The 22,924-nt window shown below is 54.3% G+C and overlaps 1 protein-coding gene across 1 annotated transcript in view; it reads right to left on the reverse strand.

Annotated features, from left to right (window-relative positions):
* The window catches only part of GAS7 (growth arrest specific 7), a 167,704-nt gene that overhangs the window by 85,382 nt on the left and 59,398 nt on the right, over nt 1-22,924 (reverse strand). The gene's annotated exons all lie outside the window — the stretch shown is intronic.

Consider the following 22,924-nt stretch of genomic DNA (forward strand, 5'->3'; position numbering starts at 1 on the left):
TTGCACTCCTCTGACAGCCATGCCATCCTCTGAGAGCCTTGCCCTCCTCTGACAGCCATGCCCACCACTGACAGCCTTGCACTCCTCTGGCAGCCTTGAACTGCTCTGACAGCCTTGCACTATTTTGAAAGGCTTGCACTCCTCTGACAGCCACGCCCTCCTCTGAGAGCCTTGCCCTCCTCTGACAGCCTTGCACTGCTCTGGCAGCCTTGCACTGCTCTGACAGCCTTGCACTCCTTTGAAAGGCTTGCACTCCTCTGACAGCCTTGCACTCCTCTAACAGCCTTCCACTGCTCTGACAGCCTTGCACTGCTCTGACAGCCTTGCCCTCCTCTGACAGCCTTGCACTCCTCTGACAGCCATGCCCTCCTCTGACAGCCATGCCCTCCTCTGACAGCCTTGCACTGCTCTGACAGCCTTGCACTGCTCTGACAGCCATGCCCTCCTCTGACAGCCATGCCCTCCTCTGTCAGCCTTGCACTGCTCTGGCAGCCTTGAACTCCTCTGACAGCCTTGCAGTGCTCTGCCAGCACTGCACTGGTCTGACAGCCTTGCACTGCTCTGGCAGCCTTGCACAGCTCTGAGAGACTTGCACTCCTCTGACAGCCTTGCACTGCTCCAACAGATTTGCACTGCTCTGACAGCCTTGCCCTCCTCTGGCAGCACTGCACTGCTCTGACCGCCTTGCACTCATCTGGCACCCTTGCACTGCTGTGACAGGCTTGCACGGCTCTGGCAGCCTTGCACTCCTCTTACACCCTTGCACTTCTCTGACAGCCTTGAACTGCTCTGACAGCCTTGCACTATTTTGAAAGGCTTGCACTCCTCTGACAGCCATGCCCTCCTCTGAGAGCCTTGCCCTCCTCTGACAGCCATGCCCTCCACTGAGAGCCTTGCCCTCCTCTGACAGCCATGCCCTCCACTGAGAGCCTTGCCCTCCTCTGACAGCCTTGCACTGCTCTGGCAGCCTTGCACTGCTCTGACAGCCTTGCACTCCTTGACAGGCTTGCACACCTCTGACAGCCTTGCACTCCTCTAACAGCCTTGCACTGCTCTGACAGCCTTGCACTGCTCTGACAGCCTTGCCAATCCTCTGACAGCCTTGCACTCCTCTGACAGCCTTGCACTCCTCTGACAGCCTTGCACTCCTTTGACAGCCTTGCACTTCTCTGACAGCCTTGCACTGCACTACCAGATTTGCACTGCTCTGACAGCCTTGCACTGCTTTGACAGCCGCGCACTCATCTGGTAGCCTTGCACTCCTCTGGCAAATTGCACTCCTCTGGCAGACTTGCACTGCTCTGACAGACCTGCACTCCTCTGACAGCCTTGCACTCCTCTGGCAGCCTTGCACTGCTCTGGCAGCCTTGCACTCCTCTGGCAGCCTTCAACGGCTCTTACAGCCTTGCACTCCTCTGACAGCCATGACCTCCTCTGACAGCCATGCCCTCCTATGACAGCCTTGCACTCCTCTGGCAGCCTTGCACTGCTCTGACAGCCTTGCACTCCTCTGGCAGCCTTGCACAGCTCTGACAGATTTGCACTCCTCTGACAGCCTTCCACCTCTCTGACAGCCTTGCACTGCTCCAACAGTTTTGCACTCCTCTGGCAGCCATGCCCTCCTCTGTCAGCCTTGCACTCCTCTGGCAGCCTTGCACTGCTCTGACAGCCTTGCACTATTTTCAAAGGCTTGCACTGCTCTGACAGCCATGCCCTCCTCTGACAGCCTTGCCCTCCTCTGACAGCCATGCCCTCCACTGAGAGCCTTGCCATCCTCTGACAGCCTTGCACTGCTCTGGCAGCCTTCCACTGCTTTGACAGCCTTGCACTCCTTTGACAGGCTTGCACTCATCTGACAGCCTTGCACTGCTCTGACAGCCTTGCACTGCTCTGACAGCCATGCCCTCCTCTGACAGCCATGCCCTCCTCTGACAGCCTTGCACTGCTCTGACAGCCTTCCACTGCTCTGACAGCCATGACCTGCTCTGACAGGCTTGCACTCCTCTGACAGCCTTGCACTGCTCTGACAGCCTTGCACTGCTCTGACAGCCATGCCCTCCTCTGGCAGCCTTGCACTGCTGTGACAGCCTTGCACTGCTCTGGCAGCATTGCACTGCTCTGACAGCCTTGCACTCCTCTGGCACCCTTGCACTGCTCTGACAGCCTTGCACTCCTCTGACAGCCTTCCACTTCTCTGACAGACTTGCACTGCTCCAACAGATTTGCACTGCTCTGACAGCCTTGCCCTCCTCTGACAGCCTTGCACTGCTCTGGCAGCCTTGAACTCCTCTGACAGCCTTGCACTCCTCTGACAGCCTTGCACTGCTCTGGCAGCCTTGCACTGCTCTGACAGCCTTGCACTGCTCTGGCAGCACTCCACTGCTCTGACAGCCTTGCACTCCTCTGACAGCCTTGCACTGCTCTGGCAGCCTTGCACTGCTCTGACAGCCTTGCACTGCTCTGGCAGCACTCCACTGCTCTGACAGCCTTGCACTCCTCTGGCACCCTTGCACTGCTCTGACAGCCTTGCACGGCTCTGGCAGCCTTGCACTCCTCTTACAGTCTTGCACTGCTCTGACAGCCTTGCCCTCCTCTGGCAGCCTTGCACTCCTCTGGCAGCCTTGCACTCCTCTGACAGCCTTGCACTCTTCTGGCAGACTTGCACTGCTCTGACAGACTTGCACTCCTCTGACAGCCTTGCACTCCTCTGGCAGCCTTGCACTGCTCTGGCAGCCTTGCACTCCTCTGGCAGCCTTGCACGGCTCTGACAGCCTTGCACTCCTCTGACAGCCATGACCTCCTCTGACAGCCATGCCCTCCTATGACAGCCTTGCACTGCTCTGGCAGCACTGCACTGCTCTGACAGCCTTGCACTCATCTGGCACCCTTGCACTGCTGTGACAGTCTTGCACGGCTCTGGCAGCCTTGCACTCCTCTTACAGCCTTGCACGGCTCTGACAGCCTTGCACACCTCTGTCATCCTTGCACTGCTCTGGCAGCCTTGCACTCCGCTGGCAGCATTGAACGGCTCTGACAGCCTTGCACACCTCTGGCATCCTTGCACTGCTCTGATAGCCATGCCCTCCTCTGACAGCCATGCCCTCCTCTGACAGCCTTGCACTGCTCTGACAGCCTTACACTGCTTTGACAGCCATGCCCTCCTCTGACAGCCATGCCCTCCTCTGGCACCCTTGCACTGCTCTGGCATCCTCGCACTCCTCTGGCAGCCTTGCACAGCTCTGACAGCCTTGAACTCCTCTAACAGCCTTGCACTCCTCTGACAGCCTTCCACTGCTCTGGCAGTCTTCAACTGCTCTGAGAGCCTTGCACTCCTTTGACAGCCTTGCACTCCTCTGACAGCGTTGCACTGCTCTGACAGCCTTACACTGCTCTGACAGCCTTGCACTCCTCTGACAGCCTTGCACTGCTCTGACAGCCTTGCACTCCTCTGACAGCCTTGCACTCCTCTGACAGCCACGCCCTCCTCTGAGAGCCTTGCCCTCCTCTGACAGCCATGCCCTCCACTGAGAGCCTTGCCCTCCTCTGACAGCCTTGCACTGCTCTGGCAGCCTTGCACTGCTCTGACAGCCTTGCACTCCTTTGAAAGGCTTGCACTCCTCTGACAGCCTTGCACTCCTCTGATAGCCTTGCACTGCTCTGACAGCCTTGACCTGCTCTGACAGCCTTGCACTCCTCTGACAGCCTTGCACTCCTCTGACAGCCATGCCCTCCTCTGACAGCCTTGTCCTCCTCTGACAGCCTTGTACTGCTCTGACAGCCTTGCACTGCTCTGGCAGCCTTGCACTCCTCTGACAGCCATGCCCTCCTCTGGCAGCCTTGCACTGCTCTGGCAGCCTTGCACTCCTCTGACAGCCTTGCAGTGCTCTGCCAGCACTGCACTGGTCTGACAGCCTTGCACTGCTCTGGCAGCCTTGCACAGCTCTGAGAGACTTGCACTCCTCTGACAGCCTTGCACTGCTCCAACAGATTTGCACTGCTCTGACAGCCTTGCCCTCCTCTGGCAGCACTGCACTGCTCTGACCGCCTTGCACTCATCTGGCAGCCTTGCACTGCTCTGACAGGCTTGCACTCCTCTGGCAGCCTTGCACTCCTCTGATAGCCTTGCACTCCTCTGACAGCCTTGAACTGCTCTGACAGCCTTGCACTATTTTGAAAGGCTTGCACTCCTCTGACAGCCATGCCCTCCTCTGAGAGCCTTGCCCTCCTCTGACAGCCATGCCCTCCACTGAGAGCCTTGCCCTCCTCTGACAGCCATGCCCTCCACTGACAGCCTTGCCCTCCTCTGACAGCCTTGCACTCCTCTGGCAGCCTTGCACTGCTCTGACAGCCTTGCACTCCTTTGACAGGCTTGCACTCCTCTGACAGCCTTGCACTCCTCTAACAGCCTTCCACTGCTCTGACAGCCTTGCACTGCTCTGACAGCCTTGCCAATCCTCTGACAGCCTTGCACTCCTCTGACAGCCTTGCACTCCTCTGACAGCCTTGCACTCCTTTGACAGCCTTGCACTGCTCTGACAGCCTTGCACTGCTTTGACAGCCGCGCACTCATCTGGTAGCCTTGCACTCCTCTGGCAAATTGCACTCCTCTGGCAGACTTGCACTGCTCTGACAGACTTGCACTCTGACAGCCTTGCACTCCTCTGGCAGCCTTGCACTGCTCTGGCAGCCTTGCACTCCTCTGGCAGCCTTGCACGGCTCTGACAGCCTTGCACTCCTCTGACAGCCATGACCTCCTCTGACAGCCATGCCCTCCTATGACAGCCTTGCACTGCTCTGGCAGCACTGCACTGCTCTGACCGCCTTGCACTCATCTGGCACCCTTGCACTGCTGTGACAGTCTTGCACGGCTCTGGCAGCCTTGCACTCCTCTTACAGCCTTGCACTGCTCTGACAGCCTTGCCCTCCTCTGGCAGCCTTGCACTCCTCTGGCAGCCTTGCACTGCTCTGACAGCCTTGCACTCCTCTGGCAGCCTTGCACTGCTCTGACAGCCATGCCCTCCTCTGACAGCCATGCCCTCCTCTGACAGCCTTGCACTGCTCTGACAGCCTTGCACTGCTCTGACAGCCATGCCCTCCTCTGACAGCCATGCCCTCCTCTGACAGCCTTGCACTGCTCTGACAGCCTTGCACTCCTCTGGCAGCCTTGCACTGCTCTGACAGCCTTGCACTCCTCTGACAGCCTTGCACTCCTCTGACAGCCTTGCACTGCTCTGGCAGCCTTGCACTGCTCTGAGAGCCTTGCACTCCTCTGACAGCCTTGCACTCCTCTGACACCCTTGCACTTCTCTGACAGCCTTGCACTGCTCTGACAGCCTTGCACTCCTCCGACAGCCATGCCCTCCTCTGACAGCGTTGAACTCCTCTGACAGCCTTGCACTCCTCTGACAGCCATGCACTCCTCTGACAGCCTTGCACTCCTCTGACACCCTTGCCCTCCTGTGGCAGCCTTGCCCTCCTCTGACAGCCTTGCACTGCTCTGACAGCCTTGCACAGCTCTGACAGATTTGCACTCCTCTAACAGCCTTGCCCTCCTCTGACAGCCATGCCCTCCACTGAGAGCCTTGCCCTCCTCTGACAGCCTTGCACTGCTCTGGCAGCCTTGCACTGCTCTGACAGCCTTGCACTCCTTTGACAGCCTTGCACTCCTCTGACAGCCTTGCACTCCTCTGACAGCCTTGCACTGCTCTGACAGCCTTGCACTGCTCTGACAGCCTTGCACTCCTCTGACAGCCTTGCACTCCTCTGACAGCCTTGCACTCCTCTGACAGCCATGCCCTCCTCTGAGAGCCTTGCACTCCTCTGACAGCCATGCCCACCACTGACAGCCTTGCACTCCTCTGACAGCCTTGCACTCCTCTGGCAGCCTTGAACTGCTCTGACAGCCTTGCACTCCTCTGACAGCCTTGCACTGCTCTGGCAGCCTTGCACTGCTCTGACAGCGTTGCACTGCTCTGGCAGCACTGCACTGCTCTGACAGCCTTGCACTGCTCTGGCAGCCTTGCACTCCTCTGACAGCCTTGCACTGCTCTGACAGCCTTGCACTCTCTGGCAGCCTGCACTGCTCTGACAGCCTTGCACTCTCTGACAGCCTTGCACTGCTTGACAGCTTGCACTGCTCTGGCAGCCTTGCACTCCTCTGACAGCCTTGCACTCTCTGACAGCCTTGCACTGCTCTGACAGCCTTGCACTGCTCTGACAGCCTTGCACTCCTCTGACAGCCTTGCACTGCTCTGACAGCCTTGCACTCCTCTGACAGCCTTGCACTCCTCTGACAGCCTTGCCCTCCTCTGACAGCCATGCACTCCTCTGGCAGCCTGCCTCCTCTGACAGCCTTGCACTCCTCTGGCAGCCTTGCACTGCTCTGACAGCCTTGCACTCTCTGACAGCCTTGCACTCCTCTGACAGCCTTGCACTCCTCTTACAGCCTTGCACTCCTCTGACAGCCTTGCACTCCTCTGACAGCCTTGCACTGCTCTGACAGCCTTGCACTGCTCTGACAGCCTTGCACTCCTCTGACAGCCTTGCACTCCTCTGACAGCCTTGCACTCCTCTGACAGCCTTGCACTGCTCTGACAGCCTTGCACTGCTTTGACAGCCTTGCACTCCTCTGACAGCCTTGCACTCCTCTGACAGCCTTGCACTCCTCTGACAGCCTTGCACTGCTCTGACAGCCTTGCACTGCTCTGACAGCCTTGCACTCCTCTGACAGCCTTGCACTCCTCTGACAGCCTTGCACTGCTCTGACAGCCTTGCACTCCTCTGGCAGCCTTGCACTGCTCTGACAGCCTTGCACTCCTCTGGCAGCCTTGCACTGCTCTGACAGCCTTGCACTCCTCTGGCAGCCTTGCACTGCTCTGACAGCCTTGCACTCCTCTGACAGCCTTGCACTCTCTGAGAGCCTTGCACTGCTCTGACAGCCTTGCACTGCTCTGACAGCCTTGCCCTCCTCTGACAGCCTTGCACTGCTCTGGCAGCCTTGAACTCCTCTGACAGCCTTGCACTCCTCTGACAGCCTTGCACTGCTCTGGCAGCCTTGCACTCCTCTGACAGCCTTGCACTGCTCTGGCAGCCTTGCACTGCTCTGACAGCCTTGCACTGCTCTGGCAGCATTGCACTGCTCTGACAGCCTTGCACTCCTCTGGCAGCCTTGCACTGCTCTGACAGCCTTGCACGGCTCTGGCAGCCTTGCACTCCTCTGACAGCCTTGCACTGCTCTGACAGCCTTGCCCTGCTCTGACAGCCTTGCACTCCTCTGACAGCCTTGCACTCCTCTGGCAGCCTTGCACTCCTCTGACAGCCTTGCACTGCTCTGACAGCCTTCAACTGCTCTGGGAGCCTTGCACTCCTCTGACAGCCTTGCACTCCTATGGCAGCCTTGCACTGCTGAGACAGCCTTGCACAGCTCTGGCAGCCTTGCCCTCCTCTGACAGCCATGCCCTCCTCTGACAGCCTTGAACTGCTCTGACAGCCTTGCACTCCTCTGACAGCCTTGCACTCCTCTGACAGCCTTGCACTCCTCTGGCAGCCTTGCACTCCTCTGGCAGCCTTGCACTGCTCTGACAGCCTTGCACAGCTCTGACAGATTTGCACTCCTCTGACAGCCTTGCCCTCCTCTGACAGCCTTGCACTCCTTTGAAAGCCTTGCACTGCTCTGACAGCCTTGCACTCCTCCGACAGCCATGCCCTCCTCTGACAGCGTTGAACTCCTCTGACAGCCTTGCACTGCTCTGACAGCCTTGCACTCCTCTGACAGCCTTGCACTCCTCTGACAGCCTTGCACTCCTCTGACAGCCTTGCACTGCTCTGACAGCCTTGCACTGCTCTGACAGCCTTGCACTCCTCTGACAGCCTTGCACTGCTCTGACAGCCTTGCACTGCTCTGACAGCCTTGCACTCCTCTGGCAGCCTTGCACTGCTCTGACAGCCTTGCACTGCTCTAACAGCCTTGCACTGCTCTGACAGCCTTGCACTCCTCTGGCAGCCTTGCACTGCTCTGACAGCCATGCTCTCCTCTGACAGCCTTGCACTGCTCTGACAGCCTTGCACTCCTCTGACAGCCATGCCCTCCTCTGACAGCGTTGCACTCCTCTGACAGCCTTGCACTGCTCTGGCAGCCTTGCACTCCTCTGACAGCCTTGCACTCCTCTGACAGCCTTGCACTCCTCTGACAGCCTTGCACTGCTCTGACAGCCTTGCACTGCTCTGGCAGCCTTGCACTCCTCTGACAGCCTTGCACTCCTCTGACAGCCTTGCACTCCTCTGGCAGCCTTGCACTCCTCTGACAGCCATGCCCTCCTCTGACAGCCTTGCACTCCTCTGGCAGCCTTGCACTCCTCTGGCAGGCTTGCACTCCTCTGACAGCCATGCCCTCCTCTGACCGCCATACCTTCCTCTGCACACACTTCTTTCTAGTTTCCCATCCTTGCTTGCTGGTGTCTTGGTTCTATAAAGGGAGAATGAACTTAACCCTCCAGATTTCAGGATAGGTATCCTGGCTCTCATTTCAGACAGCATAGGGCTCCCTGCAGAGTTAATGATGCAAAACAAGGACCATGATTGCTACAGGCATTTTCAGGTGCCCTGCCATTTCTCTCTTCTTTCTTATGTTTTGACATGACAAGCATGGATGTCTTCAGATGGGGCACAAGACAGGCACCAATCACCCTGACTGGATTGTAACTGGTGCAGACTCAGCCTCCCTACAGGAAGCCATGCTGTGAACACAAAGTTTAGGTACCAATAAATTCTCCTGGGCTTTGTTCTGTAGACCTTTTACAGGTCAGAGGCCTTTAAAATGGTTTTGGGGTTGAGTCCAAGCAGCTCCAAAGGTTGATACATGTGGAGGGTTTATGTGGTTGGGCCTTCAAGTGGAGCTGGGCAGGGATGTGCTGGCTCCTTCACCCCTGCAAACTCTGTTTGCTCCATCTAGAGTCACCCCAATTCTTTCACAATCCATTCTTCTGACATCTTTTTTTTGCCACATGAGGACACTGTCTCATGAAAGTCTATTTCTTTCCAGTCAAGAATCAATTTCTTTGTGTTTTTCATGTAAAGGCAATGAAAATCAGATCACACCACATCAGACCTGGTGGAAACACTGCACTGGGCAGGTAGGATGTATGGACAGCACAGGGAGATAACCACAATGGGGTGACCACTGCAAACAGCTCAAAAGGACATTCATGCCCCACAAGGGAGGAGAGTTCTGTTGTGCTGGGAAGTCTCAGAAGAATCAGGATGTTGCTTGTCCCTAAAATCCCATTTTTCCTGCTCAGGAATGGGAATGTATATTTGAGTTCCCATCTCTGAATTGTTCAAGCACCAAAATAATAATAATAAAATCCTAAATACTAAGTAACTACTACTACTACTAGTACTAGTAATAGTAGTAGTAGTAACAGTAATAACAACAATGATGATGGTAGTAATAATAATAATAATAATAATAATAAACAATAATAATGGCTTCTCGGCCATGTGAGGAAGGAAGCAAATGGTGAAGCAGATATGGTGCAGTGCCAGACAGGTTCAGAAAGGCAACTTATTGCATGGCCCAGCCACTCCACATCTGTTTTCAGGAGGAAGGAGGAGCAAAACTGCCCCCAGCGTTCAGCTGGGGAGCAGCACAGGGCCCCACCACACCACAGCCTGCAGAGCTTTTTCTTGCTGACCGTCCTCAAAGGCCATGTCCCCACCCTGCTCCCAGCCATCTCCACTGACTGACTCCCACGGGCTGCTGCTGCCCTGTTGGCTGGTCCTGCCTTTCCCAGGGGAGCAGGAGGGCAGGACTCTGATTCTTTACCTTAGACTAAATGCAAAAGCAGAGCAGGAGCTGAGTGACAGCAGCCTCCCAGGCTGTGCTGCCTGGAAAGATTGGGGAAACACAAAGAGAGCAAATAAAGAACAACTCCCCTGCGAATCGCAGGCATTTGTCATCCCCTGCACTGACAAACATTCTCCATACAGGTTAGGCTTTACAGACTGAGCAAACAGGCCTGGCAGGGACCTCAGGAAGCCACTTCATCTGCTGTGCCCCAGATGAGGCCAAGAGGCTTTGGTGTAAGCTGCTTTTAGAGACCTTCAGTGATACAAACTCCCAGGCAGCTCCCTCCCCCCACACTTTGCATCTTCAAGAGGCAGGAGGAGTTGGAGTTGGCCTTGTTGCAGCTGAGTGTTACTGTGCCTTCTGGTGCTGACAGGCACTGCCAGCAGGCTTCCTGCACCAGCATGTCCTGCACGTGGAGCCTACTTTCACCTCCCCATCCCCATCTCATTCCCATCCCCATCCCATCCCCATCTCATCCCCATCCCATCCCATCCCCATCCCCACCCCCATCTCATTCCCATCCCCATCCCCATCCCCATCTCATCCCCATCCCCATCCCCATCCCCATCCCCATCCCATCCCCATCTCCATCCCCATCTCATCCCCATCCCATCCCATCCCCATCCCCACCCCCATCTAATTCCCATCCCCATCCCCATCTCATTCCCATCCCCATCCCCATCTCATCCCCATCCCCATCCCCATCCCCATCCCCACCCCCATCCCCATCCCCATCCCCATCTCATCCCCATCCCATCCCCATCCCCATCCCCATCTCATCCCATCCCCATCTCATTCCCAACCCCATCCCATCCCCATCCCCATGCCCATCCCCATCCCCATCCCCATCCCCATCTCATCCCATTCCCATCCCCATCCCATCCCCATCCCCATCCCCATCTCATCCCATCCCCATCCCATCCCCATCCCCATCCCCATCCCCATCTTTGCTTTCTTAGGGCAGACTACATCCCTCTCTTCCATTTGCCCCCAGGCCATGTTTTCTGTACCTCCCATCACTCTTGATACCTTCCCCTGGACTTTGTCCAGCTGGCTCACATCTTTTCTGAAGCATTGAGTCCAGACAAGATAAAATATTCCAGCTGAGGCTTTATGATCTCCTTGTAAAGCTGGAGGCTTACTTCATGCCTCCCAGACAACATTCCTACTTACCCAGTGGAAAATGCTGCCTGGTTTTGTACTAGCACAGCCTGGCTGGCCCACACTCAGCTCCAGAGCCCCCAGAGCCCCTTTGTCTGTGAACTGCTTCATTGCCTCTCTTTGTCCCTTAATTATTTCTGATGAAATCTCCAACCTCAAATGCATCCTCACTGAGCTCTCCCAGCAGTGCCCTTGGCTGCAGGATGAGTCTGGGTGCTGAGGATGCTGTGTACAGCACACCCTGTTCTCTCTCAGCTTCAGCCACACTTAACATTGGAGGAAGTGTTCTCAGTGGCAACACAGCATTCCTGTCTGGAAGCACTGACCAGAGGGAAGCCTCAGGCAGATCCCTGCAGGATTCCTTCACTGCAAACTTCCCTCTGACAAGGGACCATTGATTACGGTGCCCCCAGGACGACCTGCCAAGCAGTTTTGCACTTACTGCACTTTCAGAAGTTTCCTTTCCCTTCAGTTTTCCCTCTAACCAGCTTTCAAACCCCTTTTGCCTAAGACCTGCCTGAGCTGCCTTTCCTGCAGCCAGGGGCTCTGCTCTCAGATGTGCCCTGCCTGGAGGCTGTGCAAAGGTTTAGCCACAACCCCACCACATAGGAGGGCCTGTACCCCCCTCTCATCACTCCTTGGCAATGATGGAAATGCTAAAACTGCCCTGAACCTGCCAGGAAGCCTTGCTCTTAGGGGATCAGAGAATCACAGAATGGTTCAGGCTGGAAGGGACCTCCAACCCCCTCTGCACTCAGCAGGGACATCCCCAACTAGATCAGGTTGCCCAGAGCCCTGTCCAGCCTCACCTTGAATATCTCCAGGGCCTCAACCACCTCCCTGTGCAACCTGTTCCAGTGTTCCACCACCCTCATGGTGCAGAACTTGTTCCTCACATCCAGTCTATATCTGCTCTGCTCTAGCTTGAAGCCATTGCCTCTTGTCCTGTCCTTGCAGGCCTTTGCACACAGTCTCTCTCCATCCTTCTTGCAGCCCCCTTCATGTACTGGCAGGCTGCTCTAAGGTCTCCCTGGAGCCTTCTCTTCTCCAGGCTGAACACCCCCAGCTCCCTCAGCCTGTCCTCGTAGCAGAGCTGCTCCAACCCCCTGAGCATTTTCATGGCCCTCCTCTCGACCCTCTCCATCAGGTCCATGTCCTTCCTATATTGAGGGCTCCAGACCTGCACAGGGTATTCCAGGTGAGGTCTCACCAGAGTAAAGTGGTCCAGAAAGGTAGTGAGTGCTAGCATGGTGCCAGAGCAGGGGTGGGGGTGGGGGGGATGTTCTGCTGTGCTCTTACCTGACCCAGGGCTCAGCCACAGCCCTGAGCTTGGTGCATACCCCTACCCTGCTCTGGGCTATGCCTCCCACCAACTGAGAAGGCAACTGGCTGGGCACACAGAACAGCTGGAGTGCTGGTAGAGAAGGACATGTCACTGAGAGGATGCCCAGATACAACATTGCAAAGAGCAGACAGGGAGCCCAGTGCCTGCAGCTCCCATATGGCTTAGATAAGTGACTGTTCTCTACCTCATGCATGAGAGAGATGATGGAAGGGACAGCCAGAGGGAGGGTGCAAAATATCAACCGCTAAGGGATGTGCTGCATGTATCAAAGATAAGGAAGAGCATGGATTTGTGGGCTTGCAGCTACAGGAGAGCCAGCAGGGCACTGGTAACTGGAAGCACGTGGCCACATCTGCTGCACAGCATCAGCCCTGAAAGGACAGCCACAGTGTCCCACTCCAGCAATCAGCTGAGGTAGAGACCTGCCAAGTCTGGCTAGCTCTGGGCTATGGAGAAAGTGGGATCAGAGACAGCTCCTACAGCAGTATGCTGTTGGCAGGAGCTTGGCAGCTGCATGGTGGCTGGAAGCAGCTGGAAAGATGTCCTGGGCTTGGCTGAGGCATGGTTCATCTCCACAAGAAGCTGGGAAGGGTGACAGCTGACCTGAGCTAGCCAGGGATTCCATGTGCACCATGCTCTGTACACAACTGAGGGATCATGGAAGGTGATGAGAAGGTGGTGAGCAACCGCGCAGCCCTCACTTTCCAGATCCCCTCATCAGTGTTGCTGGGATGGCCATTTAGAATCATAGAATTGTTAGGGCTGGAAGGGACCTCAAGGCTCAGCCAGTCCCAACTCCCCTGCCATGGGCAGGGACACCTCACACTACAGCAGGTTGCTCACAGCCACATCCAGCCTGGCTGCAAAATCTCCAGGGATGAGGCTTCCACCTCCCTGGGCAACCTGTGCCAATGTCTCACCACCCTCATAGGGAAGAACTTCTTTCTAACATTCAATCTGAATCTCCCCACTTCTAGTTTTGCTCCATCCCCCCCAGTCCTATCACTCCCTGACACCCTAAAAAGTCCCTCCCCAGCTTTCTTGTAACCCCCTTCAGATACTGGAAGGCCACAAGAAGATCTCCTTGGAGTTTTCTCTTCTCCAGACTGCACAACCCCAACTCTCTCAGTCTGTCCTCATAGCAGAGCAACTCCAGCCCTCTGCTCATCCTCATGGCCCTTCTCTGGACACCTTCCAGCACCTCCAGATCCTTCTTGTAATAATTTCTCCTCTCCTGGTGCTGTCCTGCTAAGCTGTCCTTACCTCACCCCACAAGCTGTTACCTTTTTCTCCTCCCCATCCTGTGTGGTGCAAGGGGGAGGGAGGAAGGATGAGCAAGCAGCCATGTGGAGCTTTGTTGCCAACTGGTCTTAAGACAACAGGGTCCCCAGGGTGCATCCAGACACAGGAGCAAGGCAGAGCTGCAGGAACTGCTAGCAGGGCTCCAGCTGAGGATGCTCCTGGATGTGCTGTGTCACAGAGAGGAGCCCACCCTTCCTTCCACTCACCTTCTGGTTACTTTGCCCCCCATATCTCTCACTACCTAAGAAAGAGCACTGCCACTTCCCATGATGTCCACTGAACAGCTCTGGACTTCTAGTCAGCTGTAGTTTCTCCTCTCAAATTTCTGCTTGCTTGAGCCTCTTGCCTCTGCTTCAGCTCTGCACCAGCCTCAGCCTCAGTGGGTGAGAGAATTACAGAGTAAATAATACAGAAAAGCTTTGCTACAAGGCATATTCTAAATTGTTCAAAATAAGAGGAAAAAAATGCATAAAAAGCAGCTTCCACAGCAGCCAGAGACCTGTTGTAAACTGGAATAATAAGCAGGCATTTCTATTCTCTCTGAAACCATTTGTTCTCCCAGAGAGCAGAGCTCAGACCATGCTTGAGATACCAAAATCTCTCCTTGGATTCAAAAATTTCATGGAAGAAAAAGAAGGCTACATAAAATACAAAGCACTGCAACAAAGCTGAGGTTGCACAGTCCCTGTAGACAACTGGCTGCTTCAGGACCTGGACTGAGATACCCTTGATCTGGCCTTCCAGGATCTGAAGGGGGCTACAAGAAAGCTGGGAAGGGACTCTTTAGGGTGTCAGGGAGTGATAGGACTGGGGAGAATGGAGCAAAACTACAAATGGGGAGATTCAGATTGGATGTTAGGAAGAATTTCTTCCCCATGAGGGTGGTGAGACACTGGCACAGGTTGCCCAGGGAGGTGGTGGAAGCCTCATCCCTGGAGGTTTTTGCAGCCAGGCTGGATGTGGCTGTGAGCAACCTGCTGTAGTGTGAGGTGTCCCTGCCCATGGCAGGGGAGTTGGGACTGAATGATCCTTGAGGTCCCTTCCAACCCTGACAATTCTGTGATTCTATGGCTTGGTGATTCTGATCACCATCCAGATTCTGCACCTGGAAATGGAAAGAAATTCTGCAAAGCATTTCACAGAATCACAGAATCAAGAAGGTTGGAAAAGACCTCAAGGATCATCAAAGTCCAACCTGTCACCCAAAACCTCATGACCACTAAACCATGTCACCAAGTGCCACATCCAATCCACTCTTGAACACCTCCAGGGATGGTGACTCCACCACCTCCCTGGGCAGCCCATTCCAATGGCCAACCACTCTCTCTGTGAAGAACTTTCTCCTCACCTCCAGCCTAAACCTCCCCTGGTGCAGCTTGAGACTGTGTCCTCTTGTTCTGCTGCTGGTTGCCTGGGAGAAGAGACCAACCCCCTCCTGGCTACAACCTCCCTTCAGGTAGTTGTAGACAGCAATGAGGTCAGAGGAGCCTAGAAGGGAATCTACCTTTGGTCAGTGACAGATGACAGATAGCAAGCAGAGCCTTTCCAGGACAATTTCATGTTTCTTCCTGTTGAACAGGAGACATTGTAGATCCTGCAAACAGGTAACAGGAGACTACTCAGGGGACTTGCCTAAACCTCTCTGAAGCCAGAACCTCTTTCCACATTTGGACTGAAACTGAAGTCCTCTCTGACAGAAGGCTCCAAAAGGAGGAGAAGAAAGCCTTGGTTTTCCTTGTATCCCAGTGTGACAAGGACCCTGGAAACCCTTACAGTACAAGCATGTGTCCCAGTGTTTTGCTGCATGTCAGAGGGTCTGCCCCTCTGGTGTCAGCCCTCCACTTGCTCCACGATGCAGCAGGATTCCCTGGGAGGGCTGAGCACACAGAGTGCTTGGCTGAAGGTTCACCCCAGCTGAAATATGTACCATGACCTTCAGGGAGTGGTGCTTTGCTGTTACCCAAGCTGCCTTAAACTCACCTGCCAGTGCAGCTATGTTCATGTACAACCCTAATGAAATACTTGGTTCACAAGATGGAGGTTCAGCAAAGAAAGTGCAGATGCTTTGTACAAGACAGAAATTAAAAGGGGGAAAAAAGAAAAAAAGGAAAGAAAACCACAATTAAACCACTTAGAGTAAAAATAACCAGAAGGTTCTTCCTCATTCCCTTATCACTCTGAAGCCCTCTCCTCTTCTGGCAGGGTGCTACACAGAGCTTTCCTCTCCAAGCATACCCCATGCTTTGTTGCAGCTCTAAAGCACAGAAAGTTTGCAGCCTTGGATAGCTCTGGGAAGCTCCTCGGTGAGGAAGACTCTTTCCTAAGCCTTTTGAAGGGGGTTCAGACAGATTTAATCTTTCACTCTGAATCTTACAGTACTTACTCCTTGTCCAGCAGACAGTTTGACCATTTGTCTCCATTAAAACAAGGACTGCTTCACTCCCTTGGAGATGCAGTGCTCAGACTGTGGGACCTACTCTCCTTGGCTCATTAACACTTTGTTGCTTTGGGAAGTTCCCTTTCTTCCCTCCAGTGACTCCCTGGCATCTTTAACTACAGAATGCATCTCATATTTTGTGGCAGTCTGTACCTTAGCAAGTGCACCTGCTGCACCTATCCACCTGGGTGAATGCTGGTTAGTGCCTGGGGTCCTGGAATGGCAAAGGCAGAAGCTTTCAGTGGGGTTTATGGAGACACTTGGACTAAGGTGAGATGGAGTGATAGAAAGCAGCCCTGTGGGAAAGGACTTGGGGGTGCTGATGGATGAGAAGCTGGACAGGAGCAGGCAGGGTGAGCTTGCAGCACAGAAGGCAAATCACAGCCTGGGCTGCATCCAAAGCAGCACTGCCAGCAGATCAGAGAGGTGATTCTGACACTTTGCTCTGCTCTGGTGAGATCTCACCTGCAGTACTGTGTACAGGTCTGGAGCCCTCAGACCAGGAAGGACATGGACCTGATGGAGAGGGTCCAGAGGAGGCCATGACAATGATCAGGGCCTTGGAACAGCTCTGCTATGAGGGCAAGCTAAGGGAGCTGGGGGTGTTCAGCCTGGAGAAGAGAAGGCTCCAGGGAGACCTAATAGCAGCCTGTCAGTACTAGAAGGGGGCTGCAAGAAGGCTGCAGAGAGACTGTGTGCAAAAGCCTGCAGGGACAGGATGAGGGCAATGGCTTCAAACTAGAGCAGAGCAGATTGAGATTGGATGTGAGGAACAAGTTCTGCACCATGAAGGTGGTGGAACACTGGAACAGGTTGCACAGGGACGTGATTGTGGACCCATCCCTGGAGATATTCAAGGTGAGGCTTGACGGGACTTTGGCCAACCTGATCTAGTTGGGGATATCCCTGCTGACTGCAGAGAAGGTTGGGCTGGATGAGCTTTGAAGGTCCCTTCCAACCCAGAGCATTCTGTGATTCTATTAAAGTGCAGGAACAGAATGTACATTGAGCTGCAAGGTCTGTGTGGATTCAGTGAGAATTTGAAGATAGCATGCTCAGAAGAAAATGTTAAAATATCAGACAGAAAGTGAATCAATTTATCCTGCCAAGCAGTCTGCAGTGAGTGCTTCACCTTACACTGAAAGCCATTGACACCAAACCACACACAATGGGATTCTGACATCATTCTGTCTCAGGCTGACATACACACACCTTAAACATAGCACTGTTGGGAAAAGTTTAGTACAGCAGGCAGGAAGCAGTGGTGAAGTATCTTCACAGAAGGGGTTCTCAGGCATTGGCACAGGCTGCCCAGGGAGGTGGAGTCACCATCTCTGGAGGTACTTAAAAGCCACTTGGATGGGGTGCTTAGGGTCACGGGTTAGGGGCAGTAGCTTAGCAGCAGTGGTGGGACTGTGAGCTCCAGGTGAGCAGCTGGACTTGATGATCCCAAAGGTCTCTTCCAACCTCAGCAGCAGAATACTGCTGGCATTTGGCTGAGACCAGGCACAACAGCAGCTGGAGGGTCATCTCTGACATCTTGCCCCCACAGGGAAACTCAACACACAGGTTCTGCTGGCCTGCACAGTCAGATCTCAGAGCTGTTGCTCCCCAGGCTATGCTATATTCTAGAAGAGTCTACAATTTCATCAGCCACACTGGAACTGGACCTCTGTCCAGCAAGGAGAGGTTATCAATATGGTTTGTCAGGATCTGCAGTGTCCCAGCAAGAGAAGTGTTCATGCCCTTCCTAGGGGGCTCTAACTGCACCCTGAGCAGTGTTCCCTGACCTCTCCAACCTGCATGTGTGGGGCATGAGAAAAATTGTCATTTGAGACTGTCTGAGCTGTGGAACCAGAGGGGAAAGACCATGGGAAAGCAATGTGGACAAGGTTGGCAGGGTCCCTTCTCTTTCAGCTGACACCAGATGCACATTCTAGCAACGGCTGTCACCCCTGCAGTGGTTTTACCATAAGTCAACATGCAGTCAGCCAGCCACGTGGTGAGTCACTGTGTGAGAGCTGCTGAACACCCAGACCTCCCCATGGCAGGGAAAAAACAGCACTGAGAGAACTTGTGAAGAGTGTGGAGGAGATCCTGAAACACTTTCTGATCATCATCTCAGTAAAGAGATGGCTGGTGGTGGGAGAAATGGGTCTGGCCTTAGGAAACGAGTTGTGCATCAGCTGCTGCTGGGGGGTGATGGTGAGAAGAAGAGCTTTAACCATGTGGATGAGAGTGAAGGCCAACCAGCTAGCTGAGGTCCCATGAGTGAGCACTGCACAGTGGTAGCTCTTTTGTCATCTGGTGACAGCTATGACAAAGAGAGAGCAGCCAGAGCAAAGTATCCAGGGAAGGGCAACAAGGCTGGAGAGAGATCTCAGCACAGCTGGGGGTGTTCAGCCTGGAGAAGAGGAGGCTCAGGGGAGATCCTATTGCTGTCTACAACTACCTGAAGGGAGGCTGCAGCCAGGGGGAGTTGGTCTCTTCTTCCAGGCAACCAGCACCAGAACAAGAGGACACAGTCTCAAGCTTCACCAGGGGAGGTTTGGGCTGGATGTGAGGAAGAAATTCTTCACAGAGAGAGAGCTTGGCCATTGGGATGTGCTGCCCAGGGAGGTGGTGGAGTCACTGTCCCTGGAAGTGTTTAAAACCAGACTGGATGAGGCACTTGGTGCCCTGGCTTAGTTGATTAGATGGTGCTGGGTGATAGGTTGCACTTGATGACCTCAAAGGTCTTTTCCAACCTGGTTAGTTCTGTGATTCTGTGGTTCTGTCACACAGGAGGTCCCAAATAAGACCTTGACAGAAAAGAGCCCTAGCTGCTGCTGCTGAAACAATGCTGTGAGGGAAGCAGAGCAGGGACGAGGTGGTGAAGCCCTGTGACAGAGATGTGTGCTGGCACCAGGGTCCTGGGTCAGGCACTGCTAGTGTTTGTTTTGATAATGTCAGCAGCAGCTGCAGCAATGAGAGGAGAAGGGAAGCCAGCAGATGCATGAGGGAGCTGCCCAGCCCATGAGCCTTGCCATGACACTTCCCCCTCTACTCTGCTCTGGTGAGACCACACCTGGAGTACTGCATCCAGTTCTGGAGCCTCTATTACAAGAGGGATCTGAACATGCTGGAAGGTGTCCAGAGAAGGGCCACCAGGATGAGCAGAGGGCTGGAGCACCTCTCCTATGAGGACAGACTGAAGAGAGTTGGGGCTGTTCAGTCTGGAGAAGAGAAGGCTCTGAGGTGACCTTCTTGTGGCTTTCCAGGATCTGAAGGGGGCTACAAGAAAGCTGGGGAGGGACTTTTTAGGATCTCAGGGAGTGACAGGACTGGGGGGAATGGAATAAAGCTGGAAGTGGGGAGATTCAGGCTGGACATGAGGAAGAAGTTCTTCCCTGTGAGAGTGGTGAGACCCCAGAGGTCCAGGGAGGAGGTTGAGGTCCCATCCCTGGAGGTGTTTAAGGCCAGGCTGGATGAGGCTCTGGCCAGCCTGATGTAGTGTGAGGTGTCCCTGCCCATGGCAGGGGGGTTGGAACTACATGATCCTTGTGGTCCCTTCCAACCCTGACTGATTCTATGATTCTATAATTCTATGATTCTATGACTCTATAATTCTCTGAGCCTTGCCATAGCCTTGCCATAAGCATCAGCCACACCAGGGCAGGACTGTGGATTTGGGGCACATGGCCTCTGACTTATCACACAGCTCAAAGCCAAAGGATGCCTCCTGAGGGGTGAGCTCCCTGCTGGACAGCAAGCCTTGCATACCAAACAGGGCTTGATGGGTACTCTGTGGCTCAGCAGGTCCAGCTCTGCAGAACAGTCAAGGAAGAAGCTGCGTAAGTGCATACCCAACAGGAGGCTGTACAACCTGCCTGTGGACAGTCCTGCACTACCAGTTTTGCAGGGACAAAGGTCAGAGACAATTAGTTAGATTAAATCAAAACAGTGTCCAGACAGCTGCTAGTGCCAGGGCTGGATGAGGCTTCCACACACACTGCAACAGAAAGGCCTGGAGGTTATGCTTTGTCTGATGCTTAGGAGACAGCCCAGGAGACACTTCTTTGGCACATAACCAGGAAGCAAAGGCATTTGGGATGTGAATATGAGAATGCAATATAGCCCAGCTACAGCAAAAACACTCCCAAGCAGTGTCATCCAATCAACAAACTAGTAAAAGCAGGAGTCCAACTGAGCAGGCTGAGAGAAACTGAACTTGGCAGGAACACACCAGCTAAGGTGGAGAAGTGGAGGGGCCAGAGTGTCATTGGAGGTGCTGCAGGAGAATCCTCTTGCCTCACAAAAGGCTACAGCCCTCATGGAAGGTGAGGGAGGCTCAGAAATGCATGATTCTGGAGTCCAGCACAAGGAACAAGAGCAAACCTGACTTCAAAACCAGTTAGGCTTAGGACTGCTCTGGTGCAGAGGTGAAGAAATCTTTCCTACTATCTAATCTAAACCTCCCCTGATGCAACTTGAAGCCATGTCCTCTTGTCCTATCACTTGTTAGCTGGGGAAGACTGACCCTCACCTCACTGCAACCTCCTTTCAGGGAGTTGTAAATAGCAATGAGGTCTCCCCTCAGCCTCCTCTTCTCCAGGCTGAACAATCTCAGTTCCCTCAGCTGCTGCTCCTCACCAGCCCTGTTCTCCAGACCCTTCACCTGCTTCACTGCCCTTTTCTGGACCTGCTGCCCCAAAATTGTCCTGTGTAATGAAACATCAGTGACAAGCCACAACTCTTCCAAGAGTGCTGCATACATCTATGTCATAGTGCATAAAAGCTGTGGGTACCTGCCTGCCCTTCCCTGGGCAACCTGTTCCAGTGTTCCACCACCCTCACAGTGCAGAACTTGTTCCTCACATCCAATCTAAATCTGCTCTGCTCTAGTTTGAAGCCATTGCCTCTCGTCCTGTCCCTGCAGACCTTTGCAAAGTCTCTCTCCAGCCTTCTTGCAGCCCCCTTCAGGTACTGGCAGGCTGCTATTAGGTCTCCCTGGAGCCTTCTCCTCTCCAGGCTGACCACTCCCAGCTCCCTCAGCCTGTCCTCATAGCAGAGCTGCTCCAACCCCCTGAGCATTTTTATGGCCTTCCACTAGACACTCTCCATCAGGTCCATGTCCTTCCTGGTCTGAGGGCTCCAGACCTGGACACAGTACTCCAAGCTGATCCTGAAGGTCTTTTCCAGCTGAATCAGTGCCCTGATTCTATGGAAATGAAGGCAGAGCTTCCTGGCAATCTGCCCTCTGGAGGCTCCTGTGAGATCTTAGTGACTAAAGCTCATGTAAGCAATGACCTGACCAAGCTGCAGGCCAAAGGCTTCTGGAATAAAATACATCAGTCCCTGACTGGAGCACACATTGTGCCAGCCCATGACTCTCCCTGTACTCACAGTGAGTCAGAAAGAGGAATGCCAGTGGTCATTCCTGATGGCTTTGACTCAGTTGTGAACAAGAGGAACTCCTGCTGTCCTCCCCTTCCTTGTCACTCTGTCATTCCTTCTGCTACACCAAGCTGGGTTTGCTGGTAGCAAGCCCCTGGTTGGCACCCCTGTTGTGAGCTCAGGACCAGAAGAGCAGGCAGACAGAGCCTGAGGTGAGCTGCAGGTGGTGCAGGTCTGGAGCAGCTGATAAGGTTGTGAGTTAATTTTGCTTCTCTAGTAGCCTGACAGTGGAAAACCCACACCAACCCAGCTTGAGGGCTGTGTCTTTGCTGGCCCATTCCATCTGCCTTTCTGCCCTTCCCTCCAGGGGCAAGCTGACTCTGACATCAGCACCTTCCCAATGCCTCATTTCTACTTTCCCCTAACAGTGCCTTAGTGCTGCCTGGCACCCACCAAACTGCTCTGGTACAGCCAGACAGAAGCATCTCCAGCTACAGGGAAAGGAAACAAGGAATGCGGTAAAAATGATGCCCTTAGGAGTGTTTTATTTTCCAAATCATGTCCTGCAGGGGGGTTCTACCTTGCATTCTCTGGCTTTGGTAAAAACTTCAGATGTCTCCTAATGAAGAGTGTGGCCAGCAGCTGGACAGAAGTTCTTCTCTCCCTCTGCTCTGCTTAACTGAAGCAGCAGCTGGATTACTGGGTCCAGTTCTGGGCTTCTCACTTCAAAAGAGAAAAGGAGCTACTGGAGGAGGCTGCAAAGCTGCTGAGGGGCCTGGAGCAGCTCTGTGAGGAGCAAAGGCTGAGAGCCCTGGGGCTGAGAGCCTGCAGAAGAGCAGCCCCAGAGGGGAGCTGAGCAATGCTCAGCAAGAGCTAAAGGACCTGTGGGGGGCAAGAGGCTGGGGCCAGACTCTGCTGGGTGGTGCCCAGGGACAGGACAAGGGGCAATGGACACAGACTGGAACCCAGGAGGTTCCACCTGAAGATGAGGAGAAACTTCTTTGTTGTGAGGGTGCTGGAGCCCTGGGGCAGGCTGCCCAGAGAGGTTGTGGAGTCTCCTTGTCTGGAGACGAATTTTCAGGCCTGTCTGGATGCATTCCTGTGTGACCTGCCCTAGGCAGGGGGTTGGACTGGCTGATCTCCAGAGGTCCCTTCCAGCCCCTACCATTCTGTGATCCTGTGCTGGTGTGGCAGTGAGGGCAGGGGCAGTGCTGCAGGGCTTTCACAGGTGACACAGAGAGAAAGCAGGAGCTTGATCTGGGATGGATTACAGCCTGCAGTTGTCAGGCATGGTCTGGAGAGCTTCCAACCCTCCCTGGCCATTGTGATCCTGTGCAAGCTGCTGTGGGTGCCCTCATTTAGCAGAGGGGGTTGGACTGGATGATCTCCAGAGGTTCCTTCCAACCCTACCATGCTGGGATTCTGCAACAGTCAGAATTATGATGACAGAGATCAG

This window comes from Indicator indicator, chromosome 29 (assembly GCF_027791375.1).
Source record: "Indicator indicator isolate 239-I01 chromosome 29, UM_Iind_1.1, whole genome shotgun sequence".
In the NCBI taxonomy this organism is placed as follows: Eukaryota; Metazoa; Chordata; class Aves; order Piciformes; family Indicatoridae; genus Indicator; species Indicator indicator.